The sequence below is a fragment of the Myxine glutinosa genome, chromosome 1 (genome assembly GCF_964187855.1).
Source record: "Myxine glutinosa chromosome 1, kmMyxGlut1.1, whole genome shotgun sequence".
Classification (NCBI taxonomy): domain Eukaryota; kingdom Metazoa; phylum Chordata; class Myxini; order Myxiniformes; family Myxinidae; genus Myxine; species Myxine glutinosa.
This window is the reverse complement of record NC_136261.1, coordinates 343,296,770-343,317,359: the sequence shown is the minus strand read 5'-3', so window position 1 is coordinate 343,317,359 and position 20,590 is coordinate 343,296,770.

Genomic DNA, 20,590 nt, shown 5'->3' with positions numbered 1-20,590 from the left:
TTTCAGCATCTTGCCATCTGCTCTTGTGCTGAACTTGCTGGGGCGGCCTGGCCTGAACAAGTTGGCAGTTGTTTGGAATCTTCTCCACTTGTAGATGATCTTCCGGACAGTTGAATGATCGATTTCAAATTGTTTGGAGATCTTTTAAAATCCCTTCCCAGACTCGTAGGCATCTATAACCTTCTTTCCAAAGACCCCAAAGAGCTCTTTTGATCGAGGCATGGTTCAGTTGAAGCTGCACACTTCAACAACAAAGAGCAAACCAAACTAAATGTTTGAGGTTTAAATAATACAGGTTCCTCCAAGATCCTCTCTAACGATGTTCTAATCATTTGCAACTTAGCTGGTGCACCTGATTCTAATTTTAGGTATTTGAAGTAGTGATAAATATAGGGGTGTACTTACTTTTTCCACATGCATAATTTGTATTTATGTTTATTTAAATTATACAATGGACTACAAAATGTAAATGTTTCATGATATTTGTTTTTTTTATCACCTTTGTCTATCAATATTGTTGAAATGAAGATCAAATAGCTGTATGTTGAAAAAGTCAAAACTTTACATGGGGTGTACTTTCTTTTTCACGTGACTGTACTTGATATATAAATGCTTGTTCAAAGAAATAGTCCAAAATTGGCAATTTGGCAGCCATTTTGTTTATGCTAATTAGGTCAAAAACTCAAAATTGGGTTTGGTTTTTGCTTTTGTTATACTTTTGTGTATTATGTGTTAGCTCTTACATGAGCCTCGATTTTGTATACAAAAAAAAATAAAAAATAAAAAAATTTAAATAAAAAAGCTCCAACCACAATAATCATCAGTCCAGGCAGTGAAAGTACCTGATATGATTTCACAAATTACATCATTGGGAATTGCAATGATTGATAGAAAAAACCTGCTGCTCATGGAATATTATCCATGAGCTCCGTTTTGTACCGTCCACCAAACAGTGATGACTCCATCTACATCTCGCTGTCTGATGATATGGACCAACTTCTATCTACTCATCCCAACTCTCTCTTCCTCATATGTGGTGATTTCAACTGTCATCATGCCAGTTGGCTGGGTGTGGGTACCTCGCTCACCAGCCATGGCTCCTCAGCAAAGGACTTCTGCGACTCACTGGGACTGACACAATCTGTCAATTTCCCGACCCGGATCTCAGTCAACGGAACATCTTCTCTTCTGGACTTGGTTATGACTAACTTCCCTGAAAATGTCTGCTGCTCTTCTTCTGCTCCGATCGGATCATCTGATCATGTCCTTGTTAAAGTGGACATCTCTCTGACCATCCTCAGGGAGCCTGCTCAGCGTCGACGAGTCTGGCATTTCACTCAGGCCAACTGGCACGGTCTTCAAGCAGCCATCAATCATCTGGACTGGTCTCCCATCTCTACCACCTCTGACATCAACTCATCCTGGGAATTCTTCCAAAGTAAATTGCTCTCTCTCATGCACAGATTTATCCCATCTCGTCTTCAGTTGTCATACCCTTCCTCCCGTCCATGGTACACGGAATCTTGTGGTGAGGCCGTTGCCCAGAAACAACTTGCCTTCGTCTCCTGGAAAGCAAATCCAACGGAAGGAAATCTCATTTCCTTTCACAAAGCCCGAAACAAGTGTGTGTCCACCCTCAGGAGAGCCAGGAAACAATATCTCTCCGTTCTCAAGACCGAACTCTCTTATCTGTCTCCCTCTTCCAAATCCTGGTGGCGTCTGGTCAAATCCGTTTCTGGTGTTTGTTCCCCCTCCATCCCCTCCCTTACCTCAAACGGCCACACAGCTGACTCCGCACGTGAAAAAGCTGAATGCCTCAACTCTGTGTTTGCCTCTAAATCTTGTGTCCCAAACCCATCCCTCTCTGTACCCACCATACCCAGTCGTACCCTGCTGCTCCTGGACTCCGTGTCCTTTCCTCCTGACAAGGTGGAAAAGTTCCTGTCAACCCTCGACTCTGATTCTGCAACTGGACCCGACGGCATCAGCCCACGGGTCCTAAAATCCTGCTCTGCTGCTCTATCTCACCCTCTCTCTGTTCTCTTCACCCTCTCTTTTGCTCAAGGTCAACTGCCATCTGCTTGGAAATCAGCCAACATCACCGCTTTGCACAAAAAAGGTGCAAAAACAGATCCTAGCAACTACAGACCAATCAGCCTTCTCCCAATTATCAGCAAAGTCATGGAATCCATCATTGCTTCGGATATGAAATCTTTCCTCTTCTCCAATGGCTTGATCTCTGATCATCAATTTGGTTTCAGACCAGGTCACTCTACTCTGGACATGCTGCTTCTGCTGTCTCAACAATGGATGGAGGTCCTCAATGCCAAACAGGAAATTAGAGCTGTCTCCCTCGACATATCACGTGCCTTCGACACGGTCTGGCACCCCGCTCTGCTCACCAAACTCTCCTCCTTTGGTATCCATGGAAATCTCCACGCATGGCTGGCGGACTTCCTCTCTAGTCGTCGTCAACGTGTGGCCCTGAATGGGTTTCTCTCATCTCCTCTTCCTGTTCAGGCTGGAGTTCCCCAAGGCAGTGTTCTGGGCCCCGTGCTTTTTCTGGTCTTCATCAATGATCTCTCTGACTCTCTCGAAAATCCTCTCTATCTCTTTGCTGATGACTCCACTCTCTGCCGCTCCATTCCTCTTCCCTCAGATCGGCAGTCTGCTGCCTCCTCACTCTCTGAAGACCTGGACAAAATCACAGACTGGTCAAACAAGTGGAACATGTCTTTCAATCCTGACAAATCTCACACTCTTACTATGTCTCTCCGAAAAGATCGACTGGACAACCCTCCCATCTACTTTCTCAACAATCCTCTCCAAGAAGTTCTGTCGCTCAAGATTTTGGGTCTCACTATCTGCCATGATCTTTCTTGGGAAAACCACATTTCCAAGCTGGCCTCCAAAGCCAGTCACCGACTGGGCATCCTCCGTCGTGCGAAGTCCTTCCTCGGCACACCTGAGCTCCTCACCACATACAAGGCTTTCATCCGCAGCTCAATGGAATACTGTTCTCCCCTATGGGCCGGTGCTCCTGCCTCACACCTAGCTCGGCTTCACGCTGTTGAAACCAAAGCTTTCAGAATTATTGGAATCTCCCGCGATGAAGCTATCTCTGAGGGCCTTTCACTCACTCACCGCAGGCAGGTAGGTGGTCTTTCTGTCTTCTACCGACTCCTCTCCGGCCTTGCACCCCCAGCTCTCTCTGTGCTCTGTCCCCCAAATATTCCTCCAGGTCGCACAAGATCTGCCAGCAACCCTCTGATGGTTAAACTGCCGAAATCTCGGCTCTCTGCTCACCTTCACTCTTTCATTCCTCTTTTCTCCCGCCTCTGGAACAAACTCCCTCACTCCCTTCAATCCCACTCCTCCCTCCAGGTCTTTAAAACAGCTGTTCACCACCATCTCTTATCTTCCCCCATCCAAAACCTTGATCTTTTCTACCCCCGCTAATTCACCCCAGATCCACCTTGTTTGAAATTCCAACTTCTTTCCTGGAAGTCCTGGCAGTGTCCATATGTTTTATACCTCTCCCACCGCCCCCTTCCCACGCCCCCCCCCCCCAAAGCCCTCGCCCTCTCTCAGATATCTCGATGTCTCCATGTCTCTCGGTCCCTGCTCTCAAATGTTGTGTTTGTGTCCTTCCCCCTCTCTCCCCATCTTGTCTACCACTCCCTATGTTATATGTTTTATGTGTCGGTTTGTCTTTCTGTGTGATTAATGTTCGCTCTTTCACGAGCCTCGATCTTGTATACAAAAAAACAAAAACAAAAACAAAAAAAAATCTGTGAAATTGAAGGGATCCTGCTTGAACTGTTACTTCATGGTAGACGATATCACAATGTGTGTTGAAGAGTGCATGCAGAGGTGAAGTTGTTTATGCTCTTCTTGTGTGTCGACAGAGACAAAAACACCCTGGTTGGTTGTTTGCCAAGTTGTTTGCTAAAACCAAGGTGGTTGGTTGTTTGGCTCTATCTTCACCGACATAGGCGAGTTTAAACGATATATTTTTATACAATTTAAAAAATTCAGACAGAAGGACATAATCCAGTTTTGAAGGAAAGATAATTTCCAAAATCGATGTTAGGTCTGGTGTTAGGTTCAAATGTTTCTTCCATCAACACATTTCTTCATTGTAAGCATTGCATGGTAATCATGGACACATTTAATTTTTTGATCAGAGGTCAGAAGAACATTGAGGGGAAAATAAATAATTTATACACCTGAGGATTTCTAGCCAGTTAGAGCAAGTCAGTGCTCGTCATGATATATTAATTTGTTAATCACTTCCCCTCAGGACTGAAGAAAGGTAGAATTAAGAAACTGCAACATGGCATTATATTCCATCTTCTATATATAAAGGGCAGTATCGGTCTTCACATTGTGGATTCTTCACATTGTGGATTCTATAGGAATGACGCGAGTTGTTGAAATCGATTAATAGTCTGTTTTCTTTTACGTTCTCTGATTTTTAATAACATAGAATTTCGCTTCATTGATTATATTCTCATCCAATAACTTCATTTACTATTGATAAATGTATCGATTTATCTGCAATTTATCCAATATCTCTTCCAATGAATCTCACAACGACTGATGAATATATCAGTATACCTGAACCTTACTACACCGGCTGGATCATGTTTTTTACATTATTGAGTGTATTTACTATCTTGGGGAATAGTCTGGTTCTCGCAGCTGTGATCCACTCTCATCATCTCATGCATGGCGTTACGCACTTCTATATCTCTTCACTCTCTGTTGCCGATTTATCAATTGGAATCGTTGTGGTGCCTCTGACAGCAATGCTAGTTCTACAAGGACCATCAATCTTTGGACGAGATGTTTGCAACTTCTTATATGCGGTTGATGTCATGTGCGTCACAGTGAGTATCACCACTCCATGCGCAATCGCCATTGATCGATACATTGCTGTCACGAGGCCTCTTCAGTACCGAACCATGGTGACCCGGACCCGCACTTGTGGTGTTGTGGTTTTACTTTGGAGTCTTTCTATTTCGATCTCTTTCCTTCCTATTTTCCTTGGTTTGAATCAGTCAAAAGAGCCTGAATATCAGTTGTGCTACGAGGACCCAGAATGCTGTGGCTCGTTTTCCTCTAAAGAATACACACTCATCATAATAATATTTCCTTTTTACATTCCATCCAGCATCATTATTCTGGTGTACTGGAGGGTGCTGAAAGAAGCCAACAAACAGGTGAGATCCTTCATCTTGTTACAAGAAAATAAATTGCTGGGCGATGTTGTCTCGAACGATTAGTGCAAATTATTGTGCAGATTGAATATCGAAGGTTTGAGCTTTGGCTCTTTTTATGAATTTCATCGAGTAATGTCATTAGCATGAATCATTTGGTTTCACAGTGTTTTATATGTTTTTTGGTGCTTCCCTGAGTGGAGAAATGACTCTCTGTTTAACAATATTGATGAAAGCACCACTGATTAAGTAGAGGTTTTGAGAATTTGTCGAACAAGGCAAAGTTAGGAAAAGACGAAGAAGCCACAGATAAGATCGAAAAATGTTTGATAACCAGATTCAGTTTGGTAATAGTTGGGGCATCCGCTCTGAGCTAATGCGAGCCCGATCATCAGCCAGTGGTCAGGGGTCAGTGGTTCTATCCTCAGCCGAGTTCATCCCAAAGTTATAAAATGGCCCTCACTGGTTCTTTGCTTGATGCTCAGCATTTATAGGGAAACAACATGGCCGAACAACCATAAGTTAGGAACGCTAGCCCAAGCTTTGATGGTCCTAATAACCCTCGACCTTAGTCAAATTTGCTTGTAAAGGAACTCCTATAATTTAACCAAATACAGTTGATGGCAAACTGTGTTTGCATTTGATTGTGCAAAATCGATTGTGCAAATTTTATTGTTGCAACAACGAGTGATTATTAAACAGATGATTCAGTCAATTCGATTTTACCTGTTTTTAAGTCAATCAATGCGCCATGATCTGTGCAGAGCGTTTGTTCTGGCAAACCAGATCCTTGGTGAAGGTTGCATCCTGGACAGGTCACCATTCCACCCCAGGAAGTCAGAGGAGGAATCTGGAATTTTTTTCAGGCGGCAGGTAAAAGCTGATGATCTCTTCATGACCGTGGGATTTTTTTAACGTCCACCAACTAATGCTGGCAAAGATGACGCCTGGTTTAACTTCCATCCAAGAGAAGGACACACATTGATTCCTCACCCTGTTTGAAAACCCGTGAAACACGAGGATGGGCTGAGATTTGAACCCAGGAAAGCAGCACAGAGACGAGTGTGCGCACTTCAAGGGAATACCGCCGATCCTTTGTGAACCAGATTTTTTTTTTAAGTTCTATGAAATGAAAAATATGAAATGTTTTCCTACTGTGATTGCCAATTATTTTTGTTGCAGTTGTGGAAAATTAAACAGAGTGCATTGAGCATGCAATCCCACGGAAGAAACAAAGATTGCAAAGAAAATCAGAAAAAAGGAGTGAACTCGTTGAGTGAACATCGAGCTTTGAAAACCTTAAGCATTGTTACAGGAATATTCCTATCCTGTTGGTTCCCAATTCACATTATTTCCCTCCTTCAAAGTTTCTGTCCGACATGCATTAGTGAATTTCTAATCTTTGTATTCTTATTGCTGGGATACTTGAACTCAGCGTGTAACCCGATTCTCTATTCACGAAGCCCCGAACTCATGGCAGCTTACAAGCGCTTGCTGCGTTTAGATCAGAGAAAAGCACGACCTGTCAATAACAACATGATGACTCGAATCAAGCGTATTTTGTTGGGCAAAAACTTGGATTCAGAAAAAGAATGCAGAGTCATAGTGATTCGCAAACCGGGTTCCTGAATCATAATTTCATAAGAGGCTGGACATGTGATACACAAGGGGTGATCAAAATGTACTACAAACCGCACACTTTGTATGCCTCATGTATACAAGGGTTAACACATTCCTGTTGTTATGATGTGGATATAGGATTTGAACCTGTCATGAGTGATGTGTTCAGAATACCGAGACGATCATACAAATTACAATAAAAATATGAGTTAGGAAACTGGATGGATATCTTTTTCTCATGTTTCTCATCAGAGTATTAAAAAGCCCTTGCATGTACAATGCACACTTGGTTGGCTGAATACTTGGTTGTACTTGGCTGAATCAATAAATCCATTGCCAAACATAAAGTGAAATATTGTTCAAATACTGAACGAGGGTTCAGTGAGGAACTTGTTTTCAGTGTGCAAATGATATTTGAAAGAGGTACAATACGCCGGTTATGCATGACATGGCAAATAAAATTGAAGTACAACTTGAAAGGTAGAAAATAAACATTGTGTGAATTTTATATTGAAAACAAATAGTTGACATGACCGATGCAATCGTGTGTGTGTATTTTGTGGGACATTTGATAATCCCTCATAACACACAGGACGAGGACAATACGAGGCATTCATGCACTTTCACGTGGATTAAAATGCCTTCGTTGACAATGAACAAATGAGCACAGTCGATGACATTTTAACCTGTGATCCAGCAATCTTGAGCCACATGCATCAAGGTGAACGCGAAAACAACTCAGCCCAATTGGGATAACGATTAACGGTTATCTATATGTAAGACAGAAAAAAAAACATTTTATAGAAAGGAAAACACATGTGGATATGGAATCCCCAAAAACAACCAAACAAGGCAGGAATGACAAGGACGAAATGACACCACAATACAAAAGCGCTATCTTCTTACGGATAGCCACCACAAGCATCTTTGACATTCTTGTCATGGGTGGCAATAGTAATAATTGTGTGAACGTCTATATTGGAGGTAATTGTACATATAGACTACACGGATTTATGGAAAAGGCCATGAATAAGCGTCTCGGTGCATTTTTGGGTAAAAGTTAGGAACCTCACTTTTTAACATAATTAGGGTATGCTGAATTTGATTAAGGCGAGGGAAGATTGGGAAGATTGGGAAGATTTGGGAAGATTAACGTTGTCGCGAGATCACGGCGAGGTCACGTCTTATCGAAGCTGCTCCATGCGCTCACGCTTTCGAAGCTAAGTGATATTTCTCAATCGTGTTTTTGTCGAGACTGTATCTATCTTTCGGTGTGTGTACCTATAGCGTATCTTTTGGAAAATTTTCGGTGCTAATTTTTCGTACATGTATACACAATCGTCGGTTAATGGTATCGAGTATTCTGCGGCCTAGTACTCGTAGGCTTAGACTACCGTACCGTCTCCGACCTTGTGGTTTGTTTTTCTCTCAGAGATTCGTCGAATGCGCTGAAATTATTTTCGTTCTCTGTTTCGTACCAGTCGTTCACCCCGTACCTCCTTGTTTAATATCTGTACTCACAAAAACAAACAAAAAAACCCCCCCCAAAAATTTTTCCTTCCCAGGTCTTATTCGTTTATTTGTTGTTCTTTTTGTTCGTTCGTTCTTCGTTCGCGATCACGCGGTTAGAAATGTATAATCTCTCCCCTGAACAACTATTTTCTCTCATATATTATAACACCCTTTTCTTCTTTTCCTACAAAAGGATGCTTTCGTCTTGCTCACCAAATCTATTCATTCCAAAAAATATATATAATACCATCTCTTACAGTTCCTCCTTTCTACATTCCCTAAACTATCCAGAACTCCATCCCTCCTCCAGTGTCCTCAAACATATTTTTGACTCGAAGGTCTCAAACTCATTTTGCAAAAAATGTTCGTTTCCCATGAATCGTCCACTTTTCAAAATCCAATCTCACCCCTCCCCTCCAAATCCTCCCCATCACCCATCCCTTTCAAATCTCCCCCCTTGCCCCTTCCCTCCCCTCCCTCCTAAACTCCCCTCTCACCCATCCTCCTCAAAGCATCCTCCCTGCTTCTTCCTCCTTCCAACTTTCACCTTCATCTCCCCAAACCTTCTGCCTTGCTCTTCCCCCTCCTCAAATAACACCTCACTGTCCCTCACCCAATCTCCATCAAACCTTTTGTCCGCCCCATTCTTCCCTTTCTCCAAGCTATTCTGAAATCTCTGACACACCTTCAACAGCTCTCCCTACCTCTTCCTCCTCTTCCACATCTTACCCTACCCCTCCCCCCCCCCCCCCTGTTCTGGACCCGATGCTCCCCCTTCCTCTTCATTAACGGTATGGACCTCAAACATCCGGGGCCTTCGCTCAAACTTGACTGACCTCTCCATACAGGTTGCTTCTGACAAACCAGATGTGATCTGCTTAACAGAAACTTTCCTCCTTCATGATGTCTGTGATGCCTTGGTATCTCTCCCAGGTTACTCCCTCCTCCGGTATGATAGACCTGAGCCTCGTCCTGGAGGTGGGGTTGCTATCTTTATAAAAAACTCTCTTCCTCACTCGCCCTCCACTGCCCTCTCTCCACCTCACCCCCAGGAATACCTTTGGCTACGGCTTCCCCTTCACTCCCACCTTTTGTTCATATGTGTGTTGTACCGTCCACCAATCAGCGATGACTCCATCTACATCTCACTGTCTGATAATATGGACCAACTTCTATCTACCCATCCCAACTCTCTTTTCTTCATATGTGGTGATTTCAATTGTCACCATGCCAGTTGGCTGGGTGTGGGTACCTCTCTCACCAGCCATGGCTCTTCAGCAAAGGACTTCTGCGACTCACTGGGACTGACACAATCTGTCAATTTCCCGACCCGGATCTCAGTCAATGGAGCATCTTCTCTTCTGGATTTGGTTATGACAAACTTCCCTGAAAATGTCTGCTGCTCTTCTTCTGCTCCAATCGGCTCATCTGATCATGTGCTTGTCAAAGTGGACATCTCTCTGACCATTCTCAGAGAGCCTCCTCAGCGTCGACGAGTCTGGCATTTCACTCAGGCCAACTGGCACGGTCTTCAAGCAGCCATCAATCATCTGGACTGGTCTCCCATCTCTACCGCCTCTGACATCAACTCATCCTGGGAATTCTTTCAAAGTAAATTGCTCTCTCTCATGCACAGATTTATACCATCTCGTCTTCAGTTGTCATACCCTTCCTCCCATCCATGGTACACGGAATCTTGTGGTGAGGCTGTTGCCCTGAAACAACTTGCTTTCGTCTCCTGGAAAGCAAATCCAACGGAAGGAAATCTCATTTCCTTTCACAAAGCCCGAAACAAGTGTGTGTCCACCCTCAGGAGAGCCAGGAAACAATATCTCACCATTCTCAAGACCGAACTCTCTTATCTGTCTCCCTCTTCCAAATCCTGGTGGCGTCTGGTCAAATCTGTTTCTGCTGTTTGTTCCCCCTCCATCCCCTCCCTCACCTCAAACGGCTTAACGGCTGACTCCACACGTGAAAAAGCTGAATGCCTCAACTCTGTGTTTGCCTCTAAATCTTGTGTCCCAAACCCATCCCTCTCTGTACCCACCGTACCCAGTCGTACCCAGCTGCTCCTGGACTCTGTGTCCTTTCCTCCTGACAAGGTGGAAAAGTTTCTGTCAACCCTCGACTCTGATTCTGCAACTGGTCGTGACGGCATCAGCCCACGGGTCCTAAAATCATGTTCTTCTGCTCTTTCACTCCCTCTTTCTGTTCTCTTCACCCTCTCTTTTGCTCAAGGTCATCTGCCATCTGCTTGGAAATCAGCCAATATCACCGCTTTGCACAAAAAAGGTGCAAAAACAGATCCCAGCAACTACAGACCAATCAGCCTTCTCCCAATTATCAGCAAAGTCATGGAATCCATCATTGCTTCAGATATTAAATCTTTCCTCTTCTCCAATGGCTTGATCTCTGATCATCAATTTGGTTTCAGACCTGGTCACTCTTCTCTGGACATGCTGCTTCTGCTTTCTCAACAATGGATGGAGGTCTTCAACACGCCAAACAGGAAATTAGAGCTGTCTCCCTTGACATTTCACGTGCCTTCGATACGGTCTGGCACCCTGCTCTGCTCTCCAAACTCTCCTCCTTTGGTATCCATGGAAATCTCCACGCATGGCTGGCGGACTTCCTCTGTGGTCGTAGTCAACGTGTGGCCCTGAATGGGTTTCTCTCATCTCCTCTTCCTGTTCAGGCTGGAGTTCCCCAAGGTAGTGTTCTGGGCCCTGTGCTTTTTCTGGTCTTCATCAATGATCTCTCTGACTCTCTTGAAAATCCTCTCTATCTCTTTGCTGACGACTCTACTCTCTGTCGCTCCATTCCTCATCCCTCAGATCGGCAGTCTGCAGCCTCCTCACTCTCTGCAGACCTGGACAAAATCACAGACTGGTCAAACAAGTGGAACATGTCTTTCAATCCTGACAAATCTCACACTCTTACAATGTCTCTCCAAAAGGACCGACTGGACAACCCTCCCAACTACTTTCTCAACAATCCTCTCCAAGAAGTTCTGTCGCTCAAGCTTTTGGGTCTCACTATCTGCCATGATCTTTCTTGGGAAAACCACATTTCCAAGCTGGCCTCCAAAGCCAGTCGCCGACTGGGCATCCTCCGTCGTGCGAAGTCCTTCCTTGGCACACCTGAGCTCCTCACCACATACAAGGCTTTCATCCACAGCTCAATGGAATACTGTTCCCCCCTCTGGGCTGGTGCTCCTGCCTCACACCTTGCTCGGCTTCACGCTGTTGAGGCCAAAGCTTTCAGAATCATTGGAATCTCCTGCGATGTAGTCAACGCCGAGGGCCTTTCACTCACTCACCGCAGGCAGGTTGGTGGTCTTTCTGTCTTCTACCGACTCCTCTCCGGCCTTGCACCCCCAGCCCTCTCTGTGCTCTGTCCCCCCAATATTCCTTCAGGTCGCACAAGATCTGCCTGCAACCCTCTTATGGTTAAACTGCCAAAGTCTAGGCTCTCTGCTCACCTTCACTCTTTCATTCCCCTTTTCTCCCGCCTCTGGAACAAACTCCCCCACTCCCTTCAATCCCACTCCTCCCTCCAGGTCTTTAAAACAGCTGATCACCACCATCTCTTATCTTCCCCCATCGAAAACCTTGATCTTTTCTACCCCCGGTAATTCACCCCAGAGTCCTTGCAGTGTTCATATGTTTTAATCCTCTCCCACCTCCCCCCAAGTCCTCCCGATGTCCCTGCTCTCAAATGTTGTGTTTGTGTCCTTCCCCCTCTCTTTTGTGTCCTTCCCCCTCTCTCCCCATCTTGTCTGCCGCTCCCCTTGTTTTTTGTGTTTTGTGTGTCGGTTTGTCTTTTTGTGTGATTAATGTTAGCTCTTTCACGAGCCTCGATCTTGTATACAAAACAAAACAAAAAAAAAACAAAAAAAAAACCCCAAAAAAAACCTGGTTCCCAAGCCGAATTTTGAGGTTTTTTTTTTTTGAGTTTTGAATAAACTTCTAAAGAACTTGGGCATTGGTGAACTCGCAGAGGAGACAACAAATCTGCAGAAACGTTCGTCTGCAGAATATATAATGTGCACAGAACAAACTCTGTTGATTCCGCACAACATATGTTGTTCTCCAAGACTGGTAAACCAGAAGCAATGTTACCGACAAGTGATGCTCTTCATTTCCATTTGATGTGAGTACACTATCAAGCCATTGTATGGAGAAATGCTCATTGTGCCATACCTGACCTTCCTGCACCTGTGGAAATGGGATGGAAACGTGTTGTTTCAAGACTAGAGCCTGTTCTGATGTCACCGAGTCCATTCCCAGAAAGTTGCCTCGAGATGATTTGTTGTGCATGCCAGAAGCAATGCAAGACTCGACTCTGCAAATGTCGCTATTCAGAGTCTAGGTGCACATCAATGTCTACCGGTCAGCAACAGATTGACAATCAGACCCCTTGTATGAATTTGATGTAGTTTGGCAAAACAACATGTGAGACATTCCTGAATGTTTGTGCTTCATGGCCATGTATACTTAATTTTAGAATAAATGGTTGTATGAAACATTGTCTTATTAAAACCATTTCCCATTTTATAGTGTCCAATTTCAATGTCGGTTTGAATGTCTCTTTCAATATGTCACCAACCATATTGTAGACCCTAATTACCATACCCTAATAATGGTAAAAAGTGAGGTTCCCAACTTTTACCCAAAAATGCACCAAACATTCACATTTCTCAGAAATGTGTGTCATCTATATAAAAAATAAATTCCGGAAGTTTACCGCCGCTGACACAGTCTCTTTTGCACCACCTCATTTGACGCGTTACATTAGTTATTCAGCCCTATTGTTTGTGTCTTTTATGGCATCCTTAAAAACTAAGTTTCCTGCTTGGAATGATTTTCAATTTTGTTTGACTACTAGGCAGGCAGACAGTGTAAACCAATTTACCTCACTCCTATATGCACATGAGCGATCGGGACAAATTTAGAGCCAAAGTACTGCAAAACTGCTGGTTTGTTTTCCGATTCATATTCAAAATATTACATTCAATTTTTTTTTAATGTTGGAGGCTCCAGGCACGGACTATATAGCCCTCATCGAGGCCAGGCCTTAAATAAAAGAGAAGAAACGTGTACCATGAAAAGTACATGATGTTGGTTTGCGAGGAAGAGATTTTTGAAGCTAGCCCGGAAGATATAATTTGAGTGAGACAGAAAGAAAGATCAGCAATACTGACACGGAGAGTTTAAGATGGTTCAGGGTAACACTTTATCGCTCCTAAGTAAATTGAAATGAAGTTTGTTGACTGATGGACAGACAGAAGTGAACCAATTGCTTAACCCAACGCTTCGCATTGCGTGCGTGGGAAAAATATGCAGACGGTGTGGGAGAAATTAAAGGCAGAATTGTAGCGGTTACCGCTGGATGCACACAATCGCCTTGCACCGGCCAGAACACGGCCAGACGCGCCTCTACCGGGCATGCCCGGACTCACTGTTCCCGGGCACGCCCGAACCTTCCGGGCACGCCCGGTCTCGTCTTTCCCGGGCATGCCCGCTCTCGCCTTTCCAGGGCTCGCCCAGAGCGTCCGGGCATGCCCGCTGTCGCCTTTTCAGGGCTCGCCCAGAGCGTCCGGGCATGCCCGCTATCGCCTTTTCAGGGCTCGCCCAGAGCGTCCGGGCATGCCCGCTATCGCCTTTCCAGGGCTCGCCCAGAGCGTCCGGGCATGCCCGCTATCGCCTTTCCAGGGCTCGCCCAGAGCGTCCGGGCATGCCCGCTATCGCCTTTCCAGGGCTCGCCCAGAGCGCCCGGGCACGCCCAGCCTCGACTTGCCAGGCCGCAGCCAAACACGCCCGGGCAGGTCCAGACTCGCCTTTCCAAGGCTCGCCCTTGACACCCGGGCATGCCCGGTATAGCTTTTGCCGGGCAAACTTCCCGACATAAATGTGTATATATATTGCTGCCCGATAAACGGGCTTGTCAGAATACCTGAGCTGTTTTGTTTCAATAAAGCAACTCGGACGAATTCCGTCTTTGGTCGCGTCAATTCTTTCGACTCGCGTTGGAGCGCAGTTACTTCATTGGTGACCTACCGACATGGATACGGCAGTGACGCTTAAACTGCCTACCTTCTGGGAGGCTCACGCGGTTGTTTGTTTCGCTCAGGCGGACTCTCAGTTCGCCCTGCGAGGCATCACCGCGGACGACACCCGCTTCCACCATGTTGTGGCGGCGCTCGGTTCCGCCACCGCGGCCCGCGCCTTGAGCCTCCTCGAGCACCCGCCGGCTGCTGACAAATACAACGCGCTGCTAATGGCTCGGCCATACGCACTTTCGGCCCACGCGTCGTCACCCTCTGCTTCGGCAGCCAGCGTTTTCAATGGACTTTTGTGACCGCCTGCGTCCCCATGGCTTTGCTGGGCGCCGACTTCCTCTGCGCGCACGGGCTGCTGGTCGACGTCAAACGTCGTCGCCTTGTCAACGCCGAGACCTTCAGCTCCCTGGCGTGCACGATGAGCAGCTCCGCGCCGACCGAACTGGCGTGCGCCCTCCCGGCAGCGAACGAGTTCGCTCGCCTGCTCGCGGAATTCCCGGCCCTCACGCGGCCGACGTTTTCGGCCGTCGCGGTGCGGCACGGGATTGAGCACCACATACCCACTACGGGCCCGCCGGTCTACGCCAAGGCCCGCCGCCTCGACCCGGCCAAGCTCGCCGTGGCGAAGGCCGAGTTCGACGCGTTGGAGCACCTCGGCATCGTGCGGCGCTCCGATAGCGCGTGGGCCTCGCCACTGCACATCGTGCCAAAGCCGGGGGGTGGATGGCGCCCGTGTGGCGACTACCGCCGTCTCAACGACGCTACCACCCCCGACAGGTACCTGATCCCGCATATTCAGGACTTTTCCACCCGTTTGGCAGGACGGGTCATCTTTTCGAAAATTGACCTCATACGGGGCTACCACCAGGTACCTGTCCGGGCGGCCGACGTCCCGAAGATGGCCGTCATCACGCCGTTCGGCCTGTTCGAATTTTTGCGGATGCCGTTTGGCCTCAAGAACGCGGCCCAGGCGTTCCAGCGCTTGATGGACGGCGTGCTGCGCGACCTGCCGTTTCTTTTCGTCTTTCTGGACGATATCCTCGTCACCAGCACGTCCCGTGCCGAGCACCTCCTCCACCTCCGAACACTGTTCGGTCGCCTCAGCGAGCACGGCTTAATTGTCAACCCGGTCAAATGCCACTTCGGCGCGACGACCGTTGACTTTTTGGGCCACCGCATCACCAAGACCGGGGCCGTGCCGCTGCCGACCAAGGTCGAGGCCATCACCACGTTCCCGCGTCCCCGTTCCATCAAGGCCCTCCAAGAGTTCCTCGGCATGGTGAATTTTTATCACCGATTCGTGCCCCGCGCTGCTCAGCTCATGCGGCCCCTTTACGAGGCCCTCCGGGGCAAGCCGGCCAAGCATGACATTGTTTGGTCCGCGGCCATGGACGCGGCCTTCGCCAGCGCCAAACGGGCCCTCACCGACGCAACGCTGCTGGCTCACCCGGTGCTCAACGCGCCCATTGCCCTCACTACGGACGCCTCCAACTACGCGGTGGGAGCCGTCCATGAGCAATGGGTGGACGGGGTTTGGCAGCCACTCGCTTTTTTCAGCCGGCAACTCCGGCCGAACGAGTTAAACTACAGCACGTTCGACCGCGAGCTGCTCGGGCTATTCCTGGCCGTTCGCCATTTCCGACACCTCCTGGAGGGCCGCCCGTTCACGGCTTTCGTCGACCACAAGCCGTTGGTCTACGCAATGGCTAAGGTCACGGAGCCGTGGTCGGCCAGCCAGCAGCGCCACCTCTCCACCGTGTCGGAGTTCACCACGGACATCCGGCACGTCGCCGGCAAAGACAATGCCGTGGCCGACTGTCTTTCTCGGGCCAGCGCGAACGCGGTCCACCTCGGCGTGGACTTTGCGCTCATGGCGGCCGACCAGACCACCGACGCCTCGGTGCAGGCACTCCGTGCGGCGGACACGGGCCTCCGCCTGGCCGACATTCCCTTCGCGGGCACCGTCCTGCTCTGCGACGTCTCCCAGGGCCAGCCTCGCCCCATCGTGCCCGTTTCCTGGCAGCGCCGCATCTTCGCCTCCATCCACGGCCTTTCTCACCCGGGCCGGAAAGCTTCTCAGAAGCTGGTGTCGGCGCGTTTCGTCTGGCATGGCCTTCGACGAAACATCCGCGACTGGGCCAACGCCTGCACGGCCTGCCAGCGGGTCAAGGTCCACCGCCACACCCAGGCCCCGCTGGCACCTTTCGCCGTGCCTGAACGGCGTTTCGACCACGTCCACGTGGACCTGGTGGGTCCCCTGCCCCCCTCGCGGGGGTTCACCCACCTGCTCACCATGGTGGACAGGACCACCAGGTGGCCGGAGGCCGTGCCCCTCGCCTCCACCACCACCGCCGACGTGGCGCAGGCATTCATCGCCACCTGGGTCGCGCGCTTCGGCGCACCAGCGGACATCTCGTCCAACCGCGGCCCACAGTTCACGTCTGAGCTTTGGGGCGCGGTCGCCCGTTCGTTGGGGGTCACGCTGCACCGCACCACGGCCTACCACCCCCAAGCCAACGGGTTGTGCGAGCGGTTTCACCGCTCCATGAAGGCCGCACTCATGGCCGGCCTTCAGGACGACGGTTGGGCCGACCGGCTGCCGTGGGTCCTTTTGGGCCTTCGCACGGCCCCCAAGGAAGACCTCCAGGCGTCCGCCGCCGAGCTCGTCTATGGCCAGCCGCTCCGCGTCCGAGGCGAATTCCTGCCCGACGCTACCAGGCCCTGGTCCGCCGCTCGCCAGCGCTCGGACCTCCAGGATGGCCGCCCGACGATTTGCCCTCGTGCCGACGTCCCGCCACGGTGGCCCCCAGTCCTACGTCCCCCCGGCGCTTCGCACAGCGGAGTACGTCTTTGTGCGTCATGACGCGCACCGGGGGCCACTCCGGCCGCCGTACGACGGGCCCTTCCGGGTCCTGCGACGGGGCGACAAGTCTTTCATCGTCGACTTCGGCGGCCGGCCGGACCGGATTTCTGTGGACCGCCTCAAACCGGCGCACATGGACGTCGACCGACCACCACGGTTGGCCCTTCCTCCGTGGCGAGGCCGCCCCCCGTCCACAGTTCCCCCCGCTCGACCACCCACCACCACGTCGGACCCCTCCCCACGACCCTCCAGGGGTCGCTTTGGCCGGGTCATCCGGACCCCCCTTAAATTGACCCTGCCGGTGCAGGTCGATTCTGGAGGGGCGTGTGTAGCGGTTACCGCTGGATGCACACAATCGCCTTGCACCGGCCAGAACACGGCCAGACGCGCCTCTCCCGGGCATGCCTGGACTCACTGTTCCCGGGCACGCCCGAACCTCCCGGGCACGCCCGGTCTCGTCTTTCCCGGACATGCCCACTCTCGCCTTTCCAGGGCTCGCCCAGAGCGTCCGGGCATGCCCGCTATCGCCTTTTCAGGGCTCGCCCAGAGCGTCCGGGCATGCCCGCTATCGCCTTTCCAGGGCTCGCCCAGAGCGTCCGGGCATGCCCGCTATCGCCTTTCCAGGGCTCGCCCAGAGCGCCCGGGCACGCCCAGCCTCAACTTGCCAGGCCGCAGCGAAACACGCCCGGGCAGGTCCAGACTCGCCTTTCCAAGGCTCGCCCTTGACACCCGGGCATGCCCGGTATAGCTTTTGCCGGGCAAACTTCCCGACATAAATGTGTATATATATTGCTGCCCGATAAACGGGCTTGTCAGAATACCTGAGCTGTTTTGTTTCAATAAAGCAACTCGGACGAATTCCGTCTTTGGTCGCGTCAATTCTTTCGACTCGCGTTGGAGAGCAGTTCCTTCAGAATAATGATTCTACAATGTTTTCTGATTGGAAAAGCAAAGAGGGTGTTTTTTTCATAAAGAGGAGGCGAATCATCGCTGGCATCCTGACTGAAATTCTTTGTTTAAATTCATTGCTCGGGATCGGGAAAAGTGTAACCCCAACAGAGGCAATGTTAGACAACCTCTTGTCATGGTTCCTTATGTTACCAAGGTAATGCTAAACCATTTGGTGTCGTTTTTATGTCGTGCAATATTTATTTATAAATAAGAGTGATCGAGATAAATATATATTTTGCTTTGACATTTCAGCATGATGTTTGAACTAGTGGTGAATTATTCTGTACAATCTATATATATAAAACACAGTTCGTGTGTGTGTGTGTGTGTGTGTGTGTGTGTGTGTGTGTGTGTGTGTGTGTGTGTGTGTGTGTAATGTTACCGATAGACTCCTAAACGGAGAGGCTCACGTGCTTGATATTTGGCATAGACATGGCCATTGAGCCTGGGAAGAACATGGTCTACCTAAAAAAAAATATTTCATAATATTCTTTTACCATATTTTTACCTCAGCGCATTTCAGCAAGGAATATTATACACGGAATCTGACCGGTGGCAGAGCAGCGCGCTGATTCGCTCAGAGCGATCACGTGATGTTCCATCCCCGCCGCCAAGAAGCGAGTTGGTCGAGTCGTGCTAACCAAGATGGCGACACGGCGGCTTCACTTTTCACGGAGTATGAGCGTTCTATATATTTTCAATTCAGTGCGGCCGACTCCCTCACGTACTTGATGTGTGGCATAGACATGGCATTGGGCCTTCACGGTGTAATTTGTGCGAGGCCTTTGTCCGAGTGAGCGAATGTACGGGTTGGGAATGTACGGGTCTCCCTTCCCCCGCCCGGCAACGCCGGTACTGGAGGGCATCACAGGATCGGTGAGTCTCCAAAATCCGCTTCGTGCTGTTGCGAAGATGCAGGACGATGTCGCGATTGTTGTGCTGCTCTCCGACCATGAGAACTGCAACGTCATTGTTGACTGGCCCTCCCATTCCCTCCCCCTTTCCCCTCCCCTCCCCCTCCACCCTACCCCATCCCCTTCTCCCCTCCCCCTCCCTTTCCCCCTCTCCCCTCCCCCGCCCTTTCCCCCTCCCCTCCCCATACCCCCCTCCTCCCTCTTCTCTCCTCCCCCCTCTTCTCCCCTCCCCTCCCCCCTCTTCTCCCCTCCCCTCCCCCCATTTCCCTACCCCTTCCCCCATACCCCTTCCCCTCCCCCACCCCTACCCTCCCCCCTACCCTCTCCCCTTCCCCCCTCCACCCTACCCTCTCCCAATCACCCCTCCCCTCACCCCTCCCCCTCCCCCCTCTTCTCCCCTCCCTCCCTCTCCTCCCCTCCCCCCGTTCCACTCCCCTCCCTTTCCCCCTCCCCTCCCCCGCCCGGCAATGCCGGGTACTTCTGCTAGTGTTACATAATATGATTCATTTGTGCCATACATGACAAATGCTAAATACATGACGAATCATAATTTAGGAACTATTGTAAAATGTTAAGCATGTGTATATATAAAATATTTACTTGAGTAAGAGAAATACATTTGCTGCCGAAACGTCTGGCCTGTTCCCATCCCCATTGTAAAATGCATGATCTAATCTGCCTCAACAGAATACTCTGCATTTTGTAACTCCTCCGGAGGTCGAGCTGCCCATTGTAACTTCTTCGAGGTTAATTACTTGGAATGTAAGCTTGCCCTGCCAATTGCTTTCCAATCTGCATATCTTTTCTTTCCAAACATGTTGTGAAACAGACTTACTTTTATTAAGATGTGTCCTCAAGCTCGTTGCCCTCAAGTTCGGACAGCTATGCAAATATCGCTTCCCCCTGTTTGGGAACATGAAGGAACATAAGGACTGCTTCTTGAGACTATCAGTTAGAGCGAGCTGTGTTTGATGTCAGGCAGACATCATGTTCATCTCTCCTATCCTATGTGCACATGTATAGTAATGTCGGTACCAAGCTCTGTAAATAAATGTTTTAACAAGATTCAATGAGCCTTTGTGAAGAGCTGTCTCTTTGAGTAAGATCTCTCAGTTTCCCTCCACAACGGTAATTACAGGAGTCCAACAAAAAACAGCTCTTAACATGATCTATGGCCATGAATGGGTTCAGGTATGGACAGAAGAGGGCAAGGGGATGGTAGGAAAAGGAGCGTGTGCAAGGCAGAATAAGAGGGAGATAAGCTGTGGGCATATCCCTGAAGGTGAGGGAAAGATAGCAGGTAGTGGTCACCTTATGTTAGGCAGTCGGTGTCATTGTGCAGGTCACGACTTGGCTTCACTTCTTCTACTCGATCAACTCTGGATCGAACTTGCGCCACACCTCACACCACAGGTCGCCTTTCACTGGAACAGGAACTCTCCCTTCT